Genomic DNA, 25,575 nt, shown 5'->3' on the forward strand with positions numbered 1-25,575 from the left:
CGATGATTACGGTTTGGTCTGAGCTGTACTCCTTCATCTATTCTAAGTTCATCTTATAGGACAAGGTATACAATTAACTGTAGACCATTATATGACTAAGTACCCAGTAGAACCAAATATATATATATCCCATGTTTGCTGATAACTCACCCTCATGAAATGATGACCTCTCGGAGAGAACAACTTGTGTAACTATTCAGTTTCTTCCTGGATTTTTTTTCTCCTTATTGGTCGGGAGATCTCAGTCCTGATTTCACAGTACATTCACCTGTGAACTTCAGGCAAACATCTGGACACCATCCTAGGCTAATTGGGTCAGAATCCTTGGGAGTAGAGCTTTTGGTTATTGTTGGTTTTTAATAATGTCCCCCAAGTGATTGCACCCAATGTTGAGACTCTTTCATTTACATAAATACATTCATGGTCCAGAGTTCGAGGTGGGATAAATGGAAATGACTAAGGGTTATTTGCCAAGTGCCGTGGAAGGTTAAGTATTGGGCTAGTGTAGAAAGCCTAAGGTGATGTTTCTTTGTCAGGATTTCTTTTTTATTTTAATGATTTTTTAAAAATGTTTATTTACTTTTGAGAGAGAGAGAGAGAGAGAGAGAAAGGGCAGGGGAGGGGCAGAGAGAGAGGAAGACATAGAATCTGAAGCAGGCTCCAGGTTCTAAGCTGTCCTCATGGAACCCAATGTGGGGCTCGGATTCATGAACTGTGAGATCATGACATGATCTGAAGTCAGATGCTTAACTGAGCCACCCAGGTGCGCTGCCAGGATTTCTTTTTAATCCTCATGTGTGAACATCCCAGTATTGAAGAATGAGTGGCAGTTTGTCCAGGTGCTAAGGCTGATGAAGAGCATCCCTGAGACAAATGCCTCTGAGAAGGTTGGAGAAGGAAAGAAACCCAGAAGGCCCCCAAGATAGGAGGAGAGAAATCAGAGGGGGCAAGGAGGGGCTGGATCAACCTGTGTGTTCTGTTACTCTAGCTCTTTTTTGTTTTTTTTAAATGTTTATTTATTTTTGAGAGAGATAGACTGAGTGTGAGCAGGGCAGGGGTGGGGGGCAGAGAGAGAGGGAGACACAGAATCCAAAGCAGGCTCCAGGCTCCAAGCTGTCAGCACAGAGCCCGACGCGGGGCTCGAGCTCACGAACTGCGAGACCATGACCTGACCTGAAGTCGGACACTCAACTGACTGAGCAACCCAGGCGCCCTGCTACTGGAGTGTTTTAAGTTGGAGGGTCCAGTGGGTGTGCTTTAAAAAGATTACCACGGTGACAGTACGGAGAGCACATTTGGTGGGGACAAGAATGGAGTCACCAAGAGCATTTGGGAGGCTACAGCACAGAGCAGGTGAGAGGTGATGACAGGTTTGATTAAGGAGGTGGTGATGTAGGCGAGGAGCAGAGATATACTTGGAATGATTTTCCAAATGCTTTTTTAGATCAAGATTTTCATTTATGAGCTATTTCCAGATTATTACTCTAGCCCCCACATAGGGCAAAGAGGGATAGAGCAATAATTTTTATTTGACAGATGCATAACCAAAAACATCAAGACTGGAGGCCACGTGGCCGGCTCAAGGTCATGGAGAGAATATGGTCAAGGAAAATGCAAACAGACTGGCAAAAGTATATCAAGGAATCACCTTTCACCTGTCACCGACCAGCACTATAAACATCTCACTGTCACGTTCTTTAATTCATTCTCCTTCATAACCTCAAATGGATTTGATTTAAAGTCCCGCCGTAAGCGAAATATATGTCTCCCCTTTCTCCAAAGCCCTATACTCAAGCTATTTCCTTTTCCAAAGCAGCACTCTCAGGTTATTGTCCAAGTAGTTAGGAGGAAGTTGATTTTACGGTTTTACTATTTTTTGTGAATAATTTAAGAAATTCTCGTTCCTTCTCTTAATTTTTCATTTAACTTTTGCATCCAGTACAGACATTTTCAAATGAGAATATTAGGGTAGTTGATCAAAGCATGAGAAGTTGGTATCATAAATCAGATGTTATAAATGGGTGGCAAAGAGTAGCTCAGGTCAAGCCACAGATGAGTTTAATTACTGTGTGAGTCCGGGCAAGTCCATTAATGGTTTGGGGGCCTGACTTTCATCTGTAAATGAAACTCCCATCTTGGAAGATTAGATGAGATGCTTCCTGTCAAGTGGACAGCACTTAAGTCATCATCAGTTCCACTAAAAGGTTAATTATTATGATCATTAACAGTGGTGGAAAATGAAAAAGAGAAGAGGTATCAGGCATGATTTTCATGCATCTTCCATTAATAGTTAGGTAAACGATTTGGTCTAGAAACTTGTTCTCAGAGTGGAAGAATGCTTCAGTCTGAAGAAAACACTTTGTTGAAACATGTTCTAGGGGACAATTGGTTTGGTAAAACAGAATGAGCCAGACTTTGACATCAGGGAATACTTCTTACTGCCTCTATGTGTCCAGAAGTAATTACCCTCTTTGATGGGAATCACCAGGATTTCCTCTGATAACAGAGACACTATATAGTCTCGATTTGCTTAGCAAATGCTTGAAACTTTACTTGTTTGGAAAGTGGAATAAGCCATCAGGTCATTGTGTGCTGTAACAAACACACAGAGACTCAGCCGGGATTAGAGCAGTTGTAATTCTCCATATGTCCAGCAGGAGGTCTTAGGATTTTAATGATTTCGTACTCCTCGGTAGAGCTAGACAAAAAGTAATAATGCTTTTCCTTACACCCCCCTTTGCCCCCCCTTTTCATTCATTCTTTGGTCTTGCCTCTTTATACTTCTTTTTTCTTTTATCGCTTCTTCCCCTCTATGTGTCTTTCTTCCCTCATTAGATTTCTGCCACTCCCCTTCTTTCTTGCATTATTCAGAGTTGTCCTAAGGTGGTTCAGAACTGTAGAACAATAAGTAAACCTTGCCTTTCTTTGTGAATGGTGGAAATGTATTGCAGATTCATTGCAGAAAATTTCCACTTTATTAAGCTGACAGATTTTTCTTGAAGGCATACTACCCTGTGAAATTCTAAATTTGATTTAAAGGTCAGAGGAAAAGGCTGGCACCTACAATCTGCCTTCGAATTGTTTTTGTAACACTAAATGGAGTTTACAAGGAGAGGAAATTGCAATTGGTCAGCAAAAGGCATGCCAATCACAGCCTCTGTCAATAAACTCTTTGCCTTAAACCAAGCTAGGAGATGAAGGAAGCTACTAGATTAACATCATCTTGCAGAACGTGGGAAACGTCAGGTTCAATTAGGTGTGTCGAACTGGATGAACCACTTTGTGGGAAGAGTTAGACTATTTCTCTGAAAGCTAGCGAGAAAGGATCCTTAATCACAGTTATCAATGACAAGGATATTTTCATTTATGTAAATAAAGTAATGACTTTCTAAAAGGAAATATATATGTATATATATGTATACATACATATATATACACGTGTCTATGAATATATATATATACATATATATACACACATGTCTATGAATATATATGTATATATTTCAAATAAGCTCTGTTTCTTTCTGAACACATAATAGCTCTACTTGGTAGTGGTGATAGGCATGAGAAAATCTCTATTTCCAAATGATTTTTATTATCACAGCAAAAAATATTAGTTTCTCAATTAAAATTATTTTGTACATAAATATACATTTTAGCAGGAAGGATGTTTAATAAAAATTTCACGTTTACTGTATTAATCCCCTAAAATGTGCAAACTTTAGCTTTCTGAGAATGGATTCTTGGTAGTAGTAGTAGTGTCTGTGTGTGTGTGTGTGTGTGTGTGTGTGGAGAGAGAGAGAGAGAGAAGGCACATGAACTCCTAAAAGCTGTCAACATCAGTCTTGTCAGAAATCAGAAATAAGACTAAAATATGAATGCAAAAATCTAATACCATTAAAAATTTTTTTTAACATGTATTCATTTTTGAGAGATAGAGAGAGAGACAGAGCATGAGCAGGGAAGGGGCAGAGAGAGGGAGACACAGAATCTGAAGCAGGCTCCAGGCTCTGAGCTGTCAGCACAGAGCCTGACGCGGTGCCCAAACTCGTGGACCGGAGATCATGACCTGAGCCGAAGTCAGATGCTCAACCGACTGAGCCACCCAGGCACCCCTCTAACACCATTTTGATGGTTGCAGAATGACTATTTTGCACCTGTACACCTTTAAAGGTGGCTCAAGGTTGAAAGAACAGTATGATCACGGTGGGAACAAGGCAGAGTACTGGCTATTCAAATAAAATAATAGTGGGTCACAATCGGTTTTTACCTAATTCCAATCTCCTGCCTGAAGTCAGTCGCGGGCCAACGAAAGTCAAAAAGTGAACTCTCATTGGTGACATGGCCCATGGGGGCTCTCCCAGTGATGCCAGCGGCCACAATAATGATAGCGACCACCTTCTCCTTGCTCTTTTTAGCTGATGTCCTCAGCTATCAACGGAAACTTCTGCAATTTAGAAGTACAACTACGGGTACCATCTGCAGTTTGTCGTTGTTGTAACGTTTATTTTACCGACTGTAATAGTAGCACATTCCCATTGTTGAAAATTTGGGAAATCTGTAATAGCTTAAGGAAAAATGGAAACATCACCCATGATCTCACCACTGAGAGATATGCGTTATAAAAATATTTTGGACAGTTTCTTCCAGTTTTTCATTCTGTCTGCTTATGTACACATGCGTGTGCATACGCTCGGGGTGTGTATCCGTGTGAAATGTTATCGAATTGGCAGCATAGAACACATAGGATTTGATATTCTTTTTAAATGTAGTATTATATTGTGAGCATTTTCCAAATTAAAAAGAGTTATTGAAAAAAATGGCTTATGGTAACTGGATAATATTGGGTATTAAGGTTGTCTCTGATTTTTCATCCAGAAACTGTTCTGTGGTAAATACCCTTATACCTAAGTCTGTGTATCCGACTATTTTTTTTTTAAGGATATTTTCGTGAAAGAGGAATGCCAGCTTCAAAGCATAGAGACAACCTTGAGGCTCTAGATATGGATTGCCAGAATGTAACAATGTCCACACTGTGGGGTATATTTTGATACCCCCCCCCTTTCTTTTGCCTTTTTGATGTGGGTTATGCTGCATCGTCAGAAAGTGTTACCCCAGGGGGGAGCTGAGTAAGTGTCGTTGGAGCAGCCTTCCTCTGTGTTTTTCCCTCCTGTGAAGATTCCAGTCATATCTTCTAAGTTTGCTGACAAAATATATTTGGATTCTTGTTACTTTCTCAGAAACAGGATGAAGAAAACTTGGTCTGATTCTAGAATTTTACATATATACACATATATTTTATGTAGGTAAACAATTAAAATAGGCCAACAAATTTATGTCTTTATGACATCACATTCATGAAAAAAAAAATCACTCCTGGAGGTTGTTGTTACTATTTTGAAGGTTCAGATGCCCTAAATTAGAAACTCAAGAATGGGTCCAAGAAGTCCAACTGGAACTTTCAAGCAATGCGCCAATTTTTGGAGATTATGTGTAAGCAATACGTCAATATATTTGAAAGCCTATATGGGAGTCATCGATATTATAAACACAATAAATAATACCACTCAAAATATGTAATAATTTGTATCATTCTCCAGAAGAACCCACAAAGTGGGTATCATTATTAGTCACGTTTTCCACACAAGGTAATGAAACTAGAAGAATGGAAATAATCCACCTAAGAAACTATGCAGAGAGCAAAGAACAAATCTGGAATTAGCAACCATGTGTATGTGACTCTCACATCTGGCCTTACTTCACAAGACTACTTTACGGGGCTACATAATGGTACTACTTGATAGCATTAGATCACAGTACTATCTCAAGGGACCACTTCATGGTGCTACTTCAGAATCCTGCAAGATAATAAAGAAAATATAAACCATAGCGAAAAAAATAAACAAATTAACCTGCACTTACCTTTGAAAATCTTTCCTGCTGGTGTGAAGGAGACAAGAGAGAGGAGGGCTATTGTGTGGGACGACTATCACTATCACTAACCCAATCGCGGCGATCTGTTGGCTCAATGGAATCTTTCTCTTTTCGTGCAACTTTGACAAGGAACCTATCCGATGACCCTTGCTTTTGCCTCCTTTTGAAGATTTCATGGAAATGTGACCTGGCATTGATGGTCACCCACAATCCTGCAGCGAGCGAGAGAGAGAAGAACCATTGGCTCAGTTGGGATCATGTGACCTTTGGTGTCCTGTACTATGCGTATTGCAAGACATGGCTCATTTATCAAGTTAAAATTTATTAGAAATGTTTGCTTGTCTTGTGGGACACTTACAGAACAAGTTATTCTCAATCCAAGGTTTTACAGTATTTCACAGTAGTCCTTCACAATGTTATTTTACAACAGTATTTCACAGTACTTCACCCTACCACTTGAATACACCCTAATTTGGGAGTTTATCAATGGAGATTCAATGAGGTTAAAAAACGGGGCACCTGGATGGCTCAGTCAGGTGAGCGTCTGACTTTGGCTTGGGTAATGACCTTGGGGCTCATGAGTTCGAGCCCCATTTTGGGTGTGCTGTTATCAGCACAGAGCCTGCTTCAGATCCTCTGTCCCCCCTCTCTGGCCCTCCCCTGCATGTACTCTCTCTCTCAAAAATAAACATTAAAAAAAAGCTATTAAAGTAAACCACAATTGTCAGATATAAGATGAACATGCGTTAGCAACTTTTTAACTCAATCAATGAGGAAACTAGGTGGATCTTATCATTGGCACAGTGGAGTAGTCTAAAAGGCACGCATTCAAATGGAATAAAGTAATGTTGAAATGAATGTGTAAAGGGAGGCAAAACGAGCTTCTTCCATAATGGAGGGAAGTCAATCGAACTTCTGGACAGGGCAGAATTGTGATGTATATAGACAAGGGTTGTTCTGCTTTGTTATTAGTTACCTATAATTTACAGAGATGGAAAATGACTCCTATAGAACCCTCTGGCCTAGAGAATGCAAGGGTTTACACGGAAGCACCAATGTTCCACTGTAATGTGTACTCTTAGAACACAACAGCACCGATTCTTGTCATAGAGGACAATAGCTCTGTCCTTCCAATTCCTCTAGCTTAAATCATCTAGGTAACTGAAATAAAAGGGAGTCACACACATTATCTACGTATTATTTTCTCGGTGCAGGCTTGACCAAATCCACACTGTGCAATGACTTTACCAGAGCCATCTAGGAAGGAGATTAGGGGGGAAGTTTTATATTAATTCTCTTTCACCCACAAATTTTCTTGGTTTATGAAATCACAGGATAATTTTTCTAAATGCCAGCCTTGCAGATTTGAGCTGGGAATGAAATTCAAGCTGTGTTTTTTCTGCTTCTTATAGTCCATCATTGCTAGTAATAAAGAGCCTGCAAATTTGTCAGCCAAGTTCTGACAGTAAAATCTTTATTACTGGTGATGATGTAAGAGGCAAGAGAGCACAGCTTGAGTTTTAGATCCCAGGTTGAATATAGAAAAGCTGATGTGTAGAAAAAAAAAATCATAAGACATCTTACACAGAACCCATTTGATCATTAAGGCAAGATAAATGTGGACTCCAACAAGGCCAATTTTATAGTCGTGGAACCGACCATAACCATTGTTAATTGTTAATCAGAAGGTGAAGAAATTAATGTAGGGATTAAGTAGCCCAACAGAAAGAAGTGGAAAAAAACAGAAAATTAATTTAAAGCAACAGCTAGCAATACAAGTCAGCTTGGGTGTATGGCTGCAGGGAAAAATTGATAAAGCAATTTCTCAGAAAATCTATAAAGTTCTACAAAATTGCCTTGTGATAAGAATTGCAGAAGAAACAAACATTTAGCCTGTTGAGAGTTAGAGGATTGTTTAATTAAAATTAAACCTGATCCAAAGGGTAGGTTAATTACCACAGGTCTTGATCAAGTAGCATTAATAAGAAAGCCAGAACTAAATTGGGAAACAAAACAAAACCGTATGGTATAAAACAAACAATGAACCAAAATACATTTTGCCTGTAACCTCTCTAGCAAAGGGATGTGAAGATTTGTTGTTAATCCAACATGTTAAACAGTAGTCTGAGATAGATCTTGGATAACCCTTCACTGCCACCCCTACCCCACATTGGCTAAGGGAAGCTTCCGAAACCCTATATTGTGCTAGGATTTTTTTCTTCTATTGCTGTATTGCTCAGAGCTGGGGATGATGCCTTCTTTTCCTTCGTTCCTTATTTGTTAAGCTTTTCCAGAATGCATTTCTCCTGCTGGCAACCAAACGCTCTAATATATATGACAAATATTGGAATAATTTTAGTTTTGAATTTTCTGATCTCTCTGTATCTGAAACCCAGCATGGGTGTGCAGCAAGGGTCTGGGTGGGAAAAGTAAGAGGTAGAATGGAGGGATAAGTTTTGGAGGACAGACAGAAGAATAGGGTTGAAAGGAGAGAACAGTTGAGTGCCATTCAAAGTTAAGGAGATACCACAATTAGTTTTTCTATCATGGAATAGTCTGAATTCTCCTCCCCCCCTCCCTGCCACCTTTTAGAGTAGAGTCTATTGACCTTCTCCTTCATAATGTGGGGGGGGGGGGGGTATGGATTTCAGTGATGTGCTCCAAAAGCCATATCAGGTTGACTTTCAGAAATACCTTTGTAGTGTTTGCCTTAACCTGATATCAGGAATGCTCACTGCCCCCAGTGCTGGACCCTCACACTCGTAGTAGGCCTGTGTAAATATTTGTTCACATATGTAAGGATGAGATGGATATAGAGATATTTGCAGGGATATGGCCCATGAAATTACTACCCTTGAAAGAAACTACCTTCAAGGTAATGATTCCATTAGTGGTATGAATGTCAGACTCTTAATATGGTCCTATACTCACCTCTTGCTCCTCCCCTTTAGTATGTGTGGGACCTGTGAGTTGCTTCTAGCTAACAGAGTGCAGCAAAGGTGGTTCATGGTTGGAAATGCTCACGATTATATTATATAAGGTTATAGTGTCTGTCATGCTGGGGTCTCTCTCTTGCTAGCTTTGAGAAAGTTGGGGGACCCCATGTGACAAGGAACTTGGTGGCCTCTGGACCCTGAAGGTGGCTTCCACCTGAAGGCTGGCAATAAACTGTAGCCTTCAGTCCTACAACTGCAAGGAAATAAATTTTGATAAGAAACTGAGTGACTTTGGAGGCTGATCTTTCCCCAGGCGAGCCTCAGATGGGACCACAGCCCTAGGTGATACCTGAATTACAGTCTTGAGACCCAAAGCAGAGGACCCAGCTAAGCTGTGTACACACCCTTGGCCCACAGAAACTGTGAAATAATAAATGTGTGTTGTTTCAAGTTGTTAGGTTTCTGCTGATATTGTTACTTAGCAATAGATAACTAAAAGAGGAAGCTTGTGTCCTAGATGAAAGCCTAGTTTTGACACACCTTTTGGACTGGTAGAGCCCCGCCTTTGCCCTTTGATGCTCGTGTCTTTGAGCAAATTAGCTAACCTAAGGCTTGGTTTTGTAGCTGGAATAAAGCAAGGTTTCTCAACCTTCGCACTTGACATTTGGAGCTGGGAGGCCATCCTATGCACTGTAGAATGTTCAAGTTTCCCTGGTCTCTACCCATTTGATGCCAGTAGCACCCTCCCCCATTTGTGACAACTAAAAATGTATCCAGACATTGCCAAATGTCCCCTGGTCAGGGGCAAAATTGCCCCCACTTGAGAACCGTTGGTCTAAAGGTTAGTGGGGATGATAATAGTAATAATACCTATTCTGTGGGTTCGTTGGAAGCTTTAAACCAGATGGTTAGACAAAGACCTGAAAACCTTAGTAGTAAGAACTTGAAGAATAAGATCTATCAGTGTTGTCATAAATCAGGGGTATTTTTATTCTCTAAGTTGTAGCCATCGGCTCAAGGTGGGTTTTAGCTAGTACCAAATCTGCCAAGAAGGGGTCAATATCACTTAGCAGGAGATATGGAAAACATGAGGTCCTGAAAGAGAGAGAGGAGAGTATGAGTCTGGGAGGGTTGAGGAAGAGGGAGGAGCCCGGTGGTGGAGGCCACATGCTGCACGGACTTCTGGGCTCACTAGAGGTGGCTCATATGGACTCAGGAGTCTGGTCGGGACAGCAAAATCCCATGGGCATTAGCAGTCATATTGGGGAGACCAAGGCTCCCTAGGGCTTCCCTGGGCTGTGATTGGGATCTGACAATCCTGCCTAAGCCTGGAGGGATGGGGACTCCAAGTGACTCTTGGCTGCACCGTTGCTGTTGCCATCATCATTATAAGACTTTGGCACAATTACGGACGAAGACAGGTCCTAGCTAGAAGCACTTCTTCAAATCCAGACGCCTTAAACTTCTTCCCAACTGAACGTAGAAGTGTTGTAGTTTTATTTAAAAGTGAGTGAACGAGCACCTTGGGCCTCCTGGTAATTAGTTTAAACCTGGGCATCACTGGCCAGAAATAATAAAAAGAGAATCTCCTATCTCTTTATTAAGCTTGGTTATAGTTATTAAGCTTGGTTATGGGCACAGTTTAAACCAGCCTTAAGGGACAGAAAGCTCCCTGAAGGGAGAAAACAGAAAAAAGTACTTTTACTAATGAGTCATAAGATAGTTCAGAAAGCGTCCCTTCTATTGCTATTTCCTCTTTCTCACCCCTTTTCCGTAGCTTTCGTCTTTTCCCCCTTCGCTCTGCATAATATTTCGCCCCACAAATGAAAGTCCAAAATGCACATAAGTCCACAACATCAGCATCTAAGATGAGTGCATATGATAGATAAGTTTCAACACTGTTTTTTAAGTTTACTTATTTATTTTCAGGGAGAGAAAGAGAGAGGAGGGCAGAGAGAGAATCCCAAGCGGGCTTTTTACTGTCAGCGCAGAGCCCGATGCAGGGCTCAGTCTCATGAGCTGTGAGATCACCACCTGAGCCAAAATCAAGGGTCGGACACTCAACATCCTGAGCCACCCAGGCACCCCTCAACACGGGTTTTACAGCAGTGTCTCTCCTGGGGGAGGTGCAATGGTAAAAGCACAGAGCTGCACAGTGTTCCCCATGTGTGGACAGCCTTCTAGATGCTGTGCTTGTAGTAACTCATCTACCTGCACAGCCACTCTGTCACGTACGTACTGGTCCTTGTTCATTTTAGAGAGAATTATGAGATTTCCTGTAAACAGCCATGTAAGTGGCAAGCTCTGGTCTGAGGAAGCTACACCTATTAATTCAATTTAATCCTCATGTAACGCTCTGAAGTCATGATTACCCCATTTTAAAGCTGAGGACACTGAGGCACAGAGAGGTGAGGTAGCTTGCCACAATTTCCCAGGTAGCCTGGTCCCGGCATATCTGCTTGTTGCTACATTAATTCTCCCATCTGGCAGACTGCGCCATGCAACCCTGGAAAGCGTTAGGTATTTCTAGAGCTAACTCAGCACAAAGCAAGAGTTAGAAGTGTGCGTGTGCGTGTGCGTGTGCGTGTGTGTGCGCGCGCGCGTTTTGCCAAGGAATGAGAGATGAATGCCCAGGTAAGACTAAATTACGTTTATTCTGGGGTGCATCACCATCCCAGAGAGAATTGCGTATGCTATTTTTTGCATACTGTAGGGGTAGATGTTGAAGTTTGTTTCCAGCAATAAAATGCTGCACTTATCTACACTATGACGTAAATCGCAAACCAGGAGTTGAAACATTCCTGTTTAGAGATTGACAAAAGGGCGTGGCCGCTACAAGCAAGCTTCCACTTCGGCCCATCTAATTAAGCCCAGAATGCGTGTCACATCATTAGCATGGAGTGATCAGGCTCTGGCGTGAGCTACACTTTGGCAGCTTGTGACACCCAAAGACAATTCTGTGATATTTGTATTGGTAAAGGTGATCTCCAGAAGCATCTGTAAAATGAGGCCATAAATAGCTCGTGTCTTTTGCTGGAGGCAGCAAGTGCCACTTTGCACGGGTAGTAAAATCACAAAAGTTGCAGGTACATCAGGAAGCAGCCGTGGCGTCAGATGGAAGGGATTCATACCTGAATGAGCAATTTGCATCGAGCCTATCTGCGGGGAGAGGACATATGCACATCCACTTTCTTCTGAAGTAGCAGAATTTTTTTTTTCCCATCTCTGAAGAGATCTCTTAATCAGGGATTCTAAACCTTTTAGAGAACACCAAATCCTTTGAGATTCTCATGAAAAGTGGGAGCCCATGCTCGGAAGAATTTCCATAGGCATGTGGGACTGAATGAGATTTTGACCACCCTCCCTTCCTTTTGGCCTTTTTTTTTTTTTTAAGTTTATTTATTTATTTTTGAGGGTGGGACAGAGAGAGAGGGAGAGAAAGAATTTAAAGCAGGCTCCGTGCTGTCAGCATAGAGCCCTATGTGGGGCTTGAACTTACAAAATGTGAGATCATGACCTGAGCTGAGACCAAGAGCCCAACACGTAACTGAAGGAGCCACTCAGGTGCCCTGACTTTTTTTTTTTTTTAATCATTCAAGTGGGCAACTGTGTTTTGTTCTATCCCCATAGAAGGCTTCATTTCCAGAAGGCTGAATGTGTAGGAAGAGGGACAGACCGGTTAGGGCTTCCCCAACTCAATCTTGTTAGAGCTACAGAGAGAAATTGTCGACTACATGGAGACAGAACATGGAAGGTGCCACATGCACATTTTCATACATGCAAGTTACACACACGTGCCACAATGCCCTTCAGAGTGTGAGTTCCTTCAGTGGTCTGTTGGATCTTGCCCACAGGGCGGGTGGCCGGCTTGTCCATGGGAGTGGACCCAACATGTGTGTCCAAATTCCTGGGGATGGGTCACAACTGTTGGAGCCAAGGGGACGGGGGTGGGCAGAGTGTTCTACCTGCTCGTGTTATTTTGGTAGCACACCTTCTAATTTCAAGTGACTTCTAATTTCAAGTCATTTGTCTCTCTGGGGACATTGAAGAGCCAGCTTCCCTCTGACCTTTGGGAGAAATTTGAAATTAAAGAAGGGAAGATACTTTCTCAACAAAGAGGGATTTTGAACAGGGATGTTAGAGAAATCTTTTCCGTGTACTGTCCGGGAAGGGACCTCTGGATCCTAGGATACTTTATTTGGTAATAGTCATGCTCCATTCATCCCTTCTGTTTCTCTTCAGAAGGGAGAAGAGAACAGGTGATGGCTGAAAGGGTGGAGTGCCATGAAGGTGGTTTCCTGGGTTTTCCTTAACAAGGAGGAAAATGTCAGAAGTTTATGGGATGGTGCAGAGTCCTCTGCAAGATACAAGGTCAGGAGAGTTTTTAGCAACACACATACCGCCTCCGTCCCAGCCCATACAAAACACACACACACACACACACACACACACACACACTCACAACACACACACACATACACACAAAGAGAAGTCAGAGAGACAGAGAGAGAGACAGACAGAGAGAGAGAGAGGACATCCCCAAGGAAGCTGGAACTCAGCATGAACTTCTGGGCAGCACCTTAGGGCTTTGGTGATGGCTTATTCGTGCATACAAGCCACACTTCCAGGGTCCCCAAGCGTCACAGAACAGTTTGCTCTAGATTCTGAACTATTGAAAATTTGAGAAATCATCATGCTAGTTTAAACTCCACATATACCGGTCCCTCTGCCTACAGTGCCTGTCCTCCCCACCCCCAGGCCCAACCCGTTCTTGATCCAGAAAATTCCCAGAATCTTTCAGAGTTCTGCTCAGGCAGCAGCGCTTTCTCCAGGATCCCAGTCCTACAGACCAGTGTGACGTGGCTAAGTCTCGTCTGTGATCAGGCACCCACATGCTGATATCTTAGGCTGTGCTGTACTAATTAGTTTAATTGTTTTTTCTCCTCTGAATTCCAAGTTTCTAGAGGGCAGGGGCCATATGTTACTCAACTTTGCTTTGCTTGGTGTCCTTCATAATATATGCGACTGTATGGTGAAGGGGAGGACGATAGTAGAAAACCCGGAGGTTGATGAATATTGGATGAAGAATTTGAATAAAGTGGAGATTCAGTAATAGCTGGCTTTTGAAAAGAATCTTTCAGCTAAAATGCCTGATTATACTAACAAAGATAGGGGGAATAAAAATGTGAAGCAAAGGTTTGCATTTGGCCCTAGCAACGTTGGTTACAGAACTGCCAGTGGTTACCAAAGGGCAAGGTATGTAATGGCTGGGAGCTTAGGATCTAGAGCCTTCTAAGGGTTCAAATCCCAGCTCCAACACTTACTAGCCATGTGGCCATAAGCAAGTTGTTGAAGCCTTCTGAATCTCCATTTTCATATCTGTAAGAGCAGACGGGTAAATATCTACTTCCTTTGGGTGTTTGGAAGATTCAGTGGAAAGGTTCAATGTACAGTGGTTAGTTGGGTGCCTGGCATATGGTTAGTCATTAATTGATGTTCACAGTATACAGGCAAATGTAGGTTGCCACGGCCAAGGTGAGCTCAGGACTAAGTTTCATTTAAAGGGTATTGCATTTACATGGGAAGTTCCCCCCTGCGCTGGGATTCCAGGATAATACCAGAATATCGGCCCATCATGGGAAAACGCCATCTTATGTTCTGCTCAATAAATTAATTTTATGGTCTAAATTTTGAGTAAATGCATGCAATTTTCATTCATTTGCATTCATAACATTGTCCATAGCTCTAACATTTCATAAACATCAAAGCACTTAATGTCTACACATGATAATTATATAAATATATAAATATATATATAAATATATTTATTTTATATATACATAAATAAAGTTTTGGTAGTAATTATCACCAGCAATATTTTCTGCTTATTAGTCATTTCTTTTCAGTGAAAGTCATCGAGGTTGTTTAAAAAGAAGCATGCTAAGAACATTTCCTGTTTTTTCTTTTCTGGAATTTACGAGCCAAGGCAGGTTTCTGAATCCTTATGCATTTGTACTTTGCATTCCATAGGAGGTCCAGAACATGCTTGTTAATTTACTTTGCTAGCTGGAAATGAGTATAAAATACTTGAATTATGGCAATGGTGGCATAATCATAGTATGGCACTCGTAGAACATTAGTCTGGGAGCAACTGTCCAAAATATTTGGAAAACACTAGTCAGCCCCACTGTTTTCAGTGTCGCCTGACCTAGATTTAGTCAACTCCATTGGTAGGTTTTGAAGATCAGGTATGCCTGATAGAGTCTAACAATGATGATATAAAAATGACTTGGGGCCTGATAGAATTAAAAAGTGGGCAAAGAGGTTGTTGGCATTCCTAAATTCTTACCTTGACTTTGACCTCAAAAGCTATATGACTTTGGGGCCATAGTTTCTTCAATATGTACAGTGGTCATGGTAGATTAGGTGGTAGGGTGTTCAGTACTTGGGTCCACGAATTTGTCAAGAGGTTTGTGAGCTCTATGTGACTATTTGTGTGTAGATACATCTCTCTGGGATGAAGGTTGCTGTTTTCATTAGATTCTCAAAGGGGTTCATGAATGCAACATAGTCATAGTCGGTCTTCTGTTCAATCCTTAAGATGCCCTCCCAGATCTAAGATTCTGTGATTCTCTCAAAGGTGCAACTAAAGCTTAATAATATAACAGTAAGAAGCTATGTAAAATATATAAGATGTTTTTGTGTGTAAAGATATACCTTACCTCCAATTTCTTTTTTATTTTTCACCTTTCTTCAAATAACAAAATGACTGAATGTCGTATTCAAGGCTCACTCAATCTAGAACAATGTATGTCAAAGTGTGTTTTTAACAATCATGGTGATATTTTAATAACTGTAGCTTGGAACATTGATTCTGTATTCAAATACATTTTGGGGAAATCTCATACCGTAGCTCTGTCTTAGAGCATGTTGGCAAACAGGAAGCTCTGAGCAATTCTGCACTTAAGAAACTATTTACATTTTTTAAACAGTATTTTCTAAATTACCTGACCACAGAGCTCTGTAAGCTCCTGTTCACATCGTAAAGGATAATTCTTCTGAGGGATGCAATATTAGAAATGCTGACCTAAGTCATCTCAGTTTTAATTTTGGGGGGCACATTGGTGGCCTTCACTGGGTTTTTTGAGGTCTAATGATGCTTACTTAATGAAGCACATACATTTTGGGTGTCATTTCGTGATGTTTTAGGGAAATTTAAATAAATGTAAGTAAAAATAACTCTTTTTTATGTAGAGAAGGGAAGCATAATTAGAAATAGTAGGTGTTGTGCTAGGTAAAATCAGAAAAACAAGGATGAGGGAGAGTCTGTAGAGAGTTATAGATATCTGTGAGAAGTTTGTCATTCATTTACTCATTAATGAATGATTATTGAAAACCTTCTAAGTGATGGGGACCGCGAGAATACCTGATAGCCTAACAGACTGGGAGATGATGTCTGACCTCCAAAAAATGTCAAAATATAATGTATTTTGGTATTGGGGGCAGGTGATGGATAATTTCAGTACATAGTGATTCGTACTATGCTATGGTTGAAGTGGGCACTATTGTTCTAAAAACACAGAAGGAGCCAATTGTTTTGCAGATCTGAAGACATTTTCAAGGAAGACCTGAAGTTTGAATTGGCTTTAATATTTTCAGTTGAATAAATCAAGTCATGCTCTCATTGGGAGGCTAAAACGAGTATAGGAGAAACAAAGCAAGAAGGTATGCTGGTTAATAAAGTGACAGTTGTCCCTGAAGTTTAGAGTTTGGCTAATGACACTCTGGCTGCAAATAAACTCCAACTCCAGTCAGCTTAAACAATAAAGAAATGGCTTGTTAACTCATTTCTTGCCATTGCTCCATTTTCGCCAGCTTCCCTTCTGAATTTATGCACAGACTGTCAGCAAGTGGCTGCACAAACTTTAGGCATTACATCTAGACAAACAGTATCTAGGAGAGGGGAACCTTTTCTCCTCCCTTCTGACGACTTCTTAGGAGCAAGAAAACCCTACACAGAAGCCTCTCAAGAGATGCTACTCCATGTCTTATTGGCCAGATTTGGGTCACATGCCAATATCTAAGCCAATCCCCAGTGAGGAACTCTTATACCAATCAAGTCCACCTGGAAGGCTGAGTGTTATCATCTGGTCCCAGAGCACAGGGCCTGCGTGGAGGAGAGGTGGACATCTGAACAAAGTCAGGATCCTAACAGGAAGGGAGAATATGCAGGAGATGCTCAGGAGGCAAAGCACAATGCCTGTTCCAGAAGATCTGTATAAGAGGGTACTGCCATCTGCAAGATCACTTAACAGTAGTAGGTTATATTTTCTTTTCCCCACCTCCATGATCAGGACCAAGTCACTGCCTAAGGTATCTCTCTATACTCTTACCTATATTTTAATCCAAAGGACTGTGCAAAGCAGTAATGCTAATTACTGTGCTTTTATTTTTTTTAAGTTTATTTATTTATTTTGAGAGGGAGAGAGCATGAGTGTACGTAGGGAAGGAGCAGAGAGAGAGAGGAAGAGAGAATCCCCTTGCAGGCTCTGCGCCATCAGTGTGGAGACCAATGTGGGGCTCGAACCTACCAACTGTGAGATCATGACCTGATCTGAAGTCAGATGCTTAACCAACGGAGCCACCCAGGTGCCTCTCTAATCACTGTGCTTTCAAATGTCTCCCACACTGGCATACCAAAGGTGTTTTGGAGCCATCCCCACCCTTGAGACTTCATTCTGTACTAGCATTTAACATGAACATGAACTCTAATGTCAGGTATGCTCAAAGTCTCTCACAGTGCTATGCAAAGTTAGGTTTGTAGAAAAATTATCAGATAATGATGATGACGATTTGATAGTAATTGTCATTTCAGCTAATGACAGATCTCAAAGGCTGATGAACTAATTCAAATAAATAGAGTTTCAGCGTCTTCATTGTATGGAGAAAGAAAAAAGCCCAACCACATCCATCTTTTGGGCTTTCATATTGATTAACATTAATTGCTTAAAATTCTAATGCCAGCAATATCTTACTGATTTATGGGTTATGAAAGCTATTGACATATGTGGAGATGCAATAAGGAACCCTTTTCAGACATGACTACAATAGATTGCTATAGGGATTATCTAATTATTGAGTAAGCACTAGTGATGAACTCCAGCAATAAAAATACCGTATGCTCACCGGGGGGCTGTGGGACTAAAATAATGGCTAACTCTGACAGCATAAATTGGCTTTTCTTTTTCTTCTGTCTTAAGTAGAAATTCTCACTAGTGTTCTTTTGGAAACAAAGAATGGATGAGTCAACCAACTGTTACCCCATTCCACACCTCACCTTTCTTCTTATAAATATAAGTCCTTTCAATTTCTAATTGGATTCTTATTATTCCCCTTCCTTACTTTATAAAGAACGCTCTTTTAGGCATCCAACAATAGAAATGACCAAAAGACCCCCCCCCCAACTGAAAGGGACAATGTTTTATTTTTACTTTTGCATTCATAGCTTATGTTTTTTGAGTGCTATGTGTCGGGACCTTGACAATTGTGTTATCATCAAAAAGACCTAGTGGATCTGGAGTATAACCAACTCCCTGTGATAAATCCCCACAACGGAAGTACCTGGAATGGCTTCTGTCTTTCTAACTGGTTCCTGCCTGATGTAATTGGGTATTATTATTTCCCCCACCTTTCAGGTAAAGATACATGCTCAGAAAGGGAGACATAGCTAATGGATGGAGACCATGTTTGAACTAAGGTGGTTTGCCTCCAGCACCAAACTCCCTTTCCCCTATTGCTCTTCTGAATCTTAAGTTTGGAAGTCCAAGTTGGGAGGGACTATTTAGTCTGACGTCTCAAGTTAGAAAGAGGCCAAAACTTTAGGGAAATGAGTCCCTTGCCAAACTAGGTCACACTCAGAGAGCAGTGCTTTCACTCATTCATTCACCAAACATTCATCCAGTGTTCCTGATTCTAGGCATTGGCAACACAGTGGTCAGTGGAACAACCAAGTCTCTGTCTGGGTGGAGTTAAGAAATATATAAGGGGAGAGATAGGTGGTTGATAAATAATGATGGAGGCTAGCACAAAGGGTATGGTAAGTGCTTTGGAGTGGGTGGAGTGGGTGGTTTGCAAACTGGGGTAGAATGATCTTGATAGACCTCACTGAAAAGGGTAAAGACTTAAAGGTGTTGCTGAGGTGAAACAAGAGGCTATCTAGGAGAGAACTTGGCAGGTGGAAGAGGCCAGGGGAAGGCCTGAGCCAGGAACATGGCTGGCGGGGTTCTGACACATCCAGAAGGTCTGGGTGCTTGGGTGGAGGGAGAGTGGAGGAGATGGGGTCTCAGAAGGGCCAGGCTCTGGAGGCCATTCTAAGGACTCAGGATTCCCTGTCAGAGGGGAAACTACTGCAAAGTTGAGCTGAAACATGAGAGGATCTGACCTACATGTATAAAATTACCCTACATGTTGTTTCGTTTTATTAAAAAAGCCAATTTCTGTCCCAAGGCCTGGCCTGTCCTCAGAGTTCCAGATTTAGATCTCAGCTGCCTTCTAGATATTATCAGGCATCTCAGACTTAATGGGGCTGAATCTAAACTCTGGATTCCCCACCAAATAGCCTCCTTCCCCAGATACCCCTTCTTAGTAAGTGACATTTTTTCCCCTTTCCATTGCATAGGCACAAACCTTGAGGGAATTCTTTATTCTAGCCCCAGACCCCATCCCATTCCTTGTAGACAGTCCATCAACCTATCTCATGGGCCGTACAGTCTGAATGAGTTAAAAATCCACAACTAGTGGCTTGTACTGCATCCATCCAGAAAGCATTGTATCTGCCCTGGACCATTCCTTTCATCCCCTAGTGGATCTTCTCACTTCTACTCTTGCCCACCTGTGGTGTCATTCTCATCAAAGCAGCTGGAACAAAACTCCTGACACGTGAATCAGGTAATGTCATAACTCTGCTTAAAACCCTACCCCGGCTTCTTATTTCAGTCCAAATAAAATCCAGCATATTTACAGTAGCCAATATGGCCCTATGTGACCTTATGTCATGCCTTTTCTCTGGCCACATGCTCTACCCGGCTCCCTCTTACTGATGTTACTTTAGGCACACTTGCCTTCTCACTGTTCCTTAAACACACAGCAAAGCTTTTCCCTGGGTCCTCTGTTTTTATTATCTCCCCTTCCCAGAATCCACTCCCCCCCCCACACCCCCTTGTTTGTCATATTTTATGTTAGGGGTAGGAGGAAAAGCATCTCATCTGATTTAGTCTTGGTCATTGCTTCACATACATTACTTAAAATAGTACTGAAAGATAGATGTGGGTTTTGATAAATTGTTGAGTGGATAGAAAGATGGATGGATGATGGATGGATGGATGGATGGGTGGATGGATAAGTTGATGGGATGATAAATGGGTGAATAGTTGGATGGATGGATGGATGGATGGATGGATGGATAATAATGGTAAATGGTAATGCATACCCTATTCATTGGGATGCCATCCATGGGAAGAGAGTTGTCTGAGATGATGAGATGATAAGTGAGAGAGGCAGAGACAGAGACAGAGAAACAGAGACACTGATAAACTCCTGGGGGTATTCAGTCTTTTATTCTGCTGGATGATCTGCTCCTATATAAGACACTCTCACAATTGGTAAATGAGCCAATAACTAACTCATTTATTTAATTATTTTTGGCCTGAATTAGTTTGAACTTAATTTTGCCATTTGCTGCCTAAAGAATGTTACTACTAGACTACCTCATAGGATTGTCTTTATTCACTTGACAAATATTTATTGAGAGCCTACTGTGTGCTAAGCACTGTTACAGGCATTGAGAACAGAGAAGTAAACAAAGCAGAATGTTTGTTTCATGAAACTCACATCCTAGAGAGGACGACAGCCATGTATGTAAATAATAGAGTTTTGTACAATGATATATTCTATTGAGGGTAAACAGTGAATGCCAGAGACTAGAAGTATGAGGGTGGTTTTCTAAAGATCTTTAGAGAAAGCCTATCAAAAGAAAAGGTGTTCCAGAATAGGCAAACCCACAGAGACAGAGAACAGATTGGTGGTTTGCCAGGGACTAGGAGGTTGGGAGAAATGAGGAGGGAATGCTTAATGGGCACATTAAGGTTTCCTTTTGAAGTGATGGAAATGTTTTTCAACTGCATAGAGGTGGTGGTTGCACAGCATTATGAATGCAGTCAACTAAGTGTCACTGAATTATTCACTTTAAAATGGTTAGTTTTATGTTATGTGAATTTCATCTCAATAAAGTTGAACTAAAAGAGAGGGAGGATGTTAAAGCAGAGACCTGAAGGATGCAAAGCTGAGCCAGGGAAAGGAGGACGACCGCAGGGACGCTGGGATGCTCCAGGCAGAGGGAACAGAAAGAGTGAAGATTCTTATCTGGACAAGCTTGGGATACTTGAGTGACTCTCAGAGAACCAGGGATGGGGGTGGCCAGAGTGCAGAGTGAGGAGAGAGAGGCACAGAGTGGTGGCCCTGATTAAATGATCAGGTTCAGGTGCAGAGTGGATCCCAACCTGTGTATGGCTTTGTCTGGCACGTGGCAAGTGAGTGACCACAGGCCATGGGAGGGGCAGTTGAAGCTCACCTAGACAAAGAGAGAAGTGAGAACGTGAAGGTGGGTGATGAAAAAGTGACAGAGTGGGTGGGCTGATGTCCCAGTAGGTTGGGGAATTGTTGTAGTGGCAGTACTAGAGAAACAGGGCTGGAAAGACTGGTGGAGATGGTCAGGAAATGGGGCCCAGGGGATTAAGATTATTTTCAAGATGGTGCAGTTGTTGGTGATACAAAGTTAAGCATGTGACTATACCATGCATGACTGAAGGGGGCGGGGGGCAGAGGACACTGCTGTGCCTCATGTGCTTTCAGGTCATTGGATGGGAAGGCAAGTGGGTGGTATAGAACGCCTAGGTATTTGTTGAAGGTGTCAAGGGAATTGATGGAGGAAATTAAGATGCAAACTAGAGGCCACAACGTCCACTGAGTAATGAGGAGTGGTCATACATTTCCAGGAGATGGCAACAAGGACCACTATGAGGTATCATCAGTTAGATGGCCTACACTTCAAGGCAGAAGGTGATGGGGTGCCTTGGTGGCTCTGTCGGTTGAGCATCCAACTCTTCAGCTCAGGTCATGATCCCGGGGTCGTGGGATCAAGCCCTGTATTGGGCTCTGCGCTGAATGTGGAGACTGCTTAAGATTCTCTCTCTCTCCCTTTGTACCTTTTCTTTGCTTACACACACTCTCTCTCTAAACTAAAAAACAAATAAACAAAAAACAAAGAGATGGAGAAATGGTTTTGAGAGGGCTTAAGGAGTCAGAAGGGTATACATGTACCTCACTTGCAGGTCTGGTGGGCATAGGTGTGCAGGGAAAGTCATGAGGACTTAGAGTCAAGCTTTAGTTAGAGCCAGAAGAAGAGGACATTCAGGGAAGAGGTCAAATGGTCAAGGATTGTTTGTTTGTTTGTTTTCCTGATGACAGATCATGAACTCCAGAGGCCCTATGGGAGATTTGGAAGTTGGAGATTGGACCAGATTAGGGATGTGCTGACCTTCTGGGGTTGAAACGAAGGCTGCTTGGGTGCCTCTTAGTAACTGGTTTAAGAAAGGGTATAAAATGTAAGTCATGGTGGGTCTGTGTGGGGGTCTCCATTTTGGGGTTGCCTTCGTGGCATTTCCTGAGGCTGTGGCTGATGGTGTGTGACTGGGTGGGGGTAAGAGCTGCTGGGTTAAAAACCAATGTTCCCAAACTGCTGCTCTGAATAAACAAACAGACCAACAAATTTCAAACAAATTTCATTGAAAACCTGGTGGAAATCTTCAGAGGCTCTTAAAGCATACCATCTAATACTAGTTGATGGTCAACCTTATAAACAGTTTCAGGAAACAACATTTTGGTAAATTGATTCATTTGGTAAAGCAAACGTCTGGCAAATGGGCCTTCAGTGAATTCATGGTTGATGAGCTGAGTTGCACCCACTGTTGTGCTCAGCAGATGAGATATGGGGGCACCTGAAACCTTCCTCAGATACTGTCCTCCTTCCTTTCTCTCTGCTTTGAAAATCTGGTTGGCTCATGTTGGGCACATGCTGTCTCTGTGGCCAGAGGTGTGGTTTTAGGATGAGCAGCTCCTCTGGGAACTTGAGCCACTGGGGGAAGGAATTTCTCTGGAAGACAAGGGTGGGGTGAGTATTCTTCCCTTAAGAAGGGTGAGATGCTGGACAAGCAGAGAAGTCTTCAGCTCCAGTTAATTTCCCAGATTATTACTCCTCATTTTGACCACAGAGAAGGGGGGAAGTGCAGGGTTAAAATGTCTCAGACCCTCAGACTCAGAGATGGCTTTGTGTAAGAACCAGGGGACTTTTGTCCCCTGCTGTTTTTCTGCCTTAGATGTCTCTGAAAACATCTGCTAAACTCCCACTATAAATTATCAATTTGTGTGCTCATATTTTCTCCTGAAGTTCACACAAATCCATCTTATGAATTCACCCACACGACTCAGTGGCCAGAATTACTTATGCGTAGGTCCCCGTGTCTGCTGTAGCTGATGAGACTTGCAAACCCCTAGTGTGGAGTAGGAACAGCAAAGGGAGCTGGGCGGTTGGAGACTGATGATAATTAGCCAGGACTCCCTGTCTGCACGGTGCCTGGGGGAATTTTAAAACATGGAAAAGAGCCCCGACCTCTGTGCTCTGTCGGTTCAGTTTGTTCCTTTCCTCAGTGGTGAGGAGGCTCTATCGGCGGAGTACAATTTATTTTCCCTGTTGTCTGAGCCAGCTGTTCTGAGAGTAGATGTCCCGATCACGTTTTAAATAGGAAAGAAATTGATGTTATTTGCTTTCCTGATATCATTTAATATGTGAGTATTTGAGTTCATACCAAGTTCCACGCATTCCAGCTTATCCTGAAGCATGCTTTGACCTTCATCCCACCTAAAACACATGTATAAATGGAGGGTTCTTATATTTATCTGGCCTTGAGCATGGCTCAGACAACAGATACTAATTTAAGATCTCTAATACCATATCTTCCACTGTGATTCAGATGAAAAATGCTTTCCTAGTGGGCTGAGTCAAGCCAAGATTACATGGAAAGCACCCATTAGGTTTGGTGCTGGCTGTTTTCATTTCTTAAAACAATTCTTGTCAACGAGGGCTAGCCACAATATCAAATGGCAGTTTATGGAGGTGTGGAAAACATCCTCCTTCCTAAGTGAGTGAAATAAATCATTGCTCACTACCAATGATATTTAGTAAGATTAATTTGAATTGCTTCCTCCTCTGGCTACATCTTACAACGGCTAGTATTTATCTTTTGAAGTTTTCCCAATCATCCAAGAGAGATGGATTGGACTGAATTTGTTCCATAGGCAGAAATTTAAGAAGGGAATATAAATTGGAGTCTAATGACCATGGTTTGAACAACTTCATGGACAGTAATCCGGAGACTACTAAAAATAAGTAATTTCTGTGTCAGACGGGGCTTGACTCGAATCCTTGAGGATAGTTTCTGAAGGCAAGGAGGCTGAGGCATCTTATGTGGCTTGTGTCAAGTCATGACATCACAGTGAAATGGTAATCTGGGTGAAATCATTTTAACTCATATTTGGCATGATTTAAAAGAGGAGGGGTGTGGTGCCTGGGTGGCTCGGTCGGTGAAGCGTCCAACTCTTGATCTCAGTTCAGGTCTTGGTCTCAGGGTCATGAGTTCAAGCCCTGTGTTGGGCGCCATGCTGGGCAGGAAGGTTACTTAAAAAAAATAAAAGAAGAGGATTAACATTTGATGCCATAATGACAGCCTTGATGATGCTGTATACTCTTGACATTTAAGAACAATAACCTTCTGTAATCACCTTTTAGTTGCTCATTCTCGGTAGGTATTGCATCTTGCTTGGCACACTTTGTGTTGTGAATATCTATGAGCACACACTGTTATCCTGGCTTAATACCAGGATAGAGTGTTAGGCTCCTTGAAGGACATCAGTTTGTGGGTACTTGTCGCTTGCCTTGCCTGTCAACATTCCTCCATCTCCCCTTTTCAAGCTTTACCCATACTTTTCTCTGGGAACCCATTCCTTCCTGTCCATTCTTGGTCCTCCAATTTGGGGAAGACTGACCTTCCCTTCAGCCCCCCGGGGGTGCAGGTGTATTCCTGCGCTCTCTGTGGTTGCCTCAGTTATGGACATGCACTAACTCAGGAGGAGACTTCCTGGGGCTCTGGGAGAGATGCTCTCTCTCCTCCGAGGATGGCTGTTTGGAGTAACACATGCTGTCCCGCTGCATGTAAAGCAGCAAGTGCTGAGTCCTTGGAGCCTCAACCTTGGCGGACCTTGGTGGTCCTTAACAGGAGCAGCAATGGGACAAAGCAGGTGCAGAAGAAGGGAGAATGGAGGCCATGAAGAAATGAATCCTTGGTGATTGAAGCTTCAGTGGAAGGATCTTCAGTTATGTGAGCCAAAAATGTATTCCCGGAGCTTGGAGACATGACCTAAGGAGAAAAGTTGACCATTGATTATGTCAATGACCAAATACATCCATAGTAGTGAAGCCTGGAACTTGAGAATTTGTTTAGAGAGTGATTGTTTTCAAAAGAAAGAAAAGGAAAAAATATGCACCAATATTCTCCTTTAAATAAGGAACTCCCTTCCAAAACATCTTAAATTT

Source organism: Prionailurus bengalensis, chromosome A3 (assembly GCF_016509475.1).
Source record: "Prionailurus bengalensis isolate Pbe53 chromosome A3, Fcat_Pben_1.1_paternal_pri, whole genome shotgun sequence".
In the NCBI taxonomy this organism is placed as follows: Eukaryota; Metazoa; Chordata; class Mammalia; order Carnivora; family Felidae; genus Prionailurus; species Prionailurus bengalensis.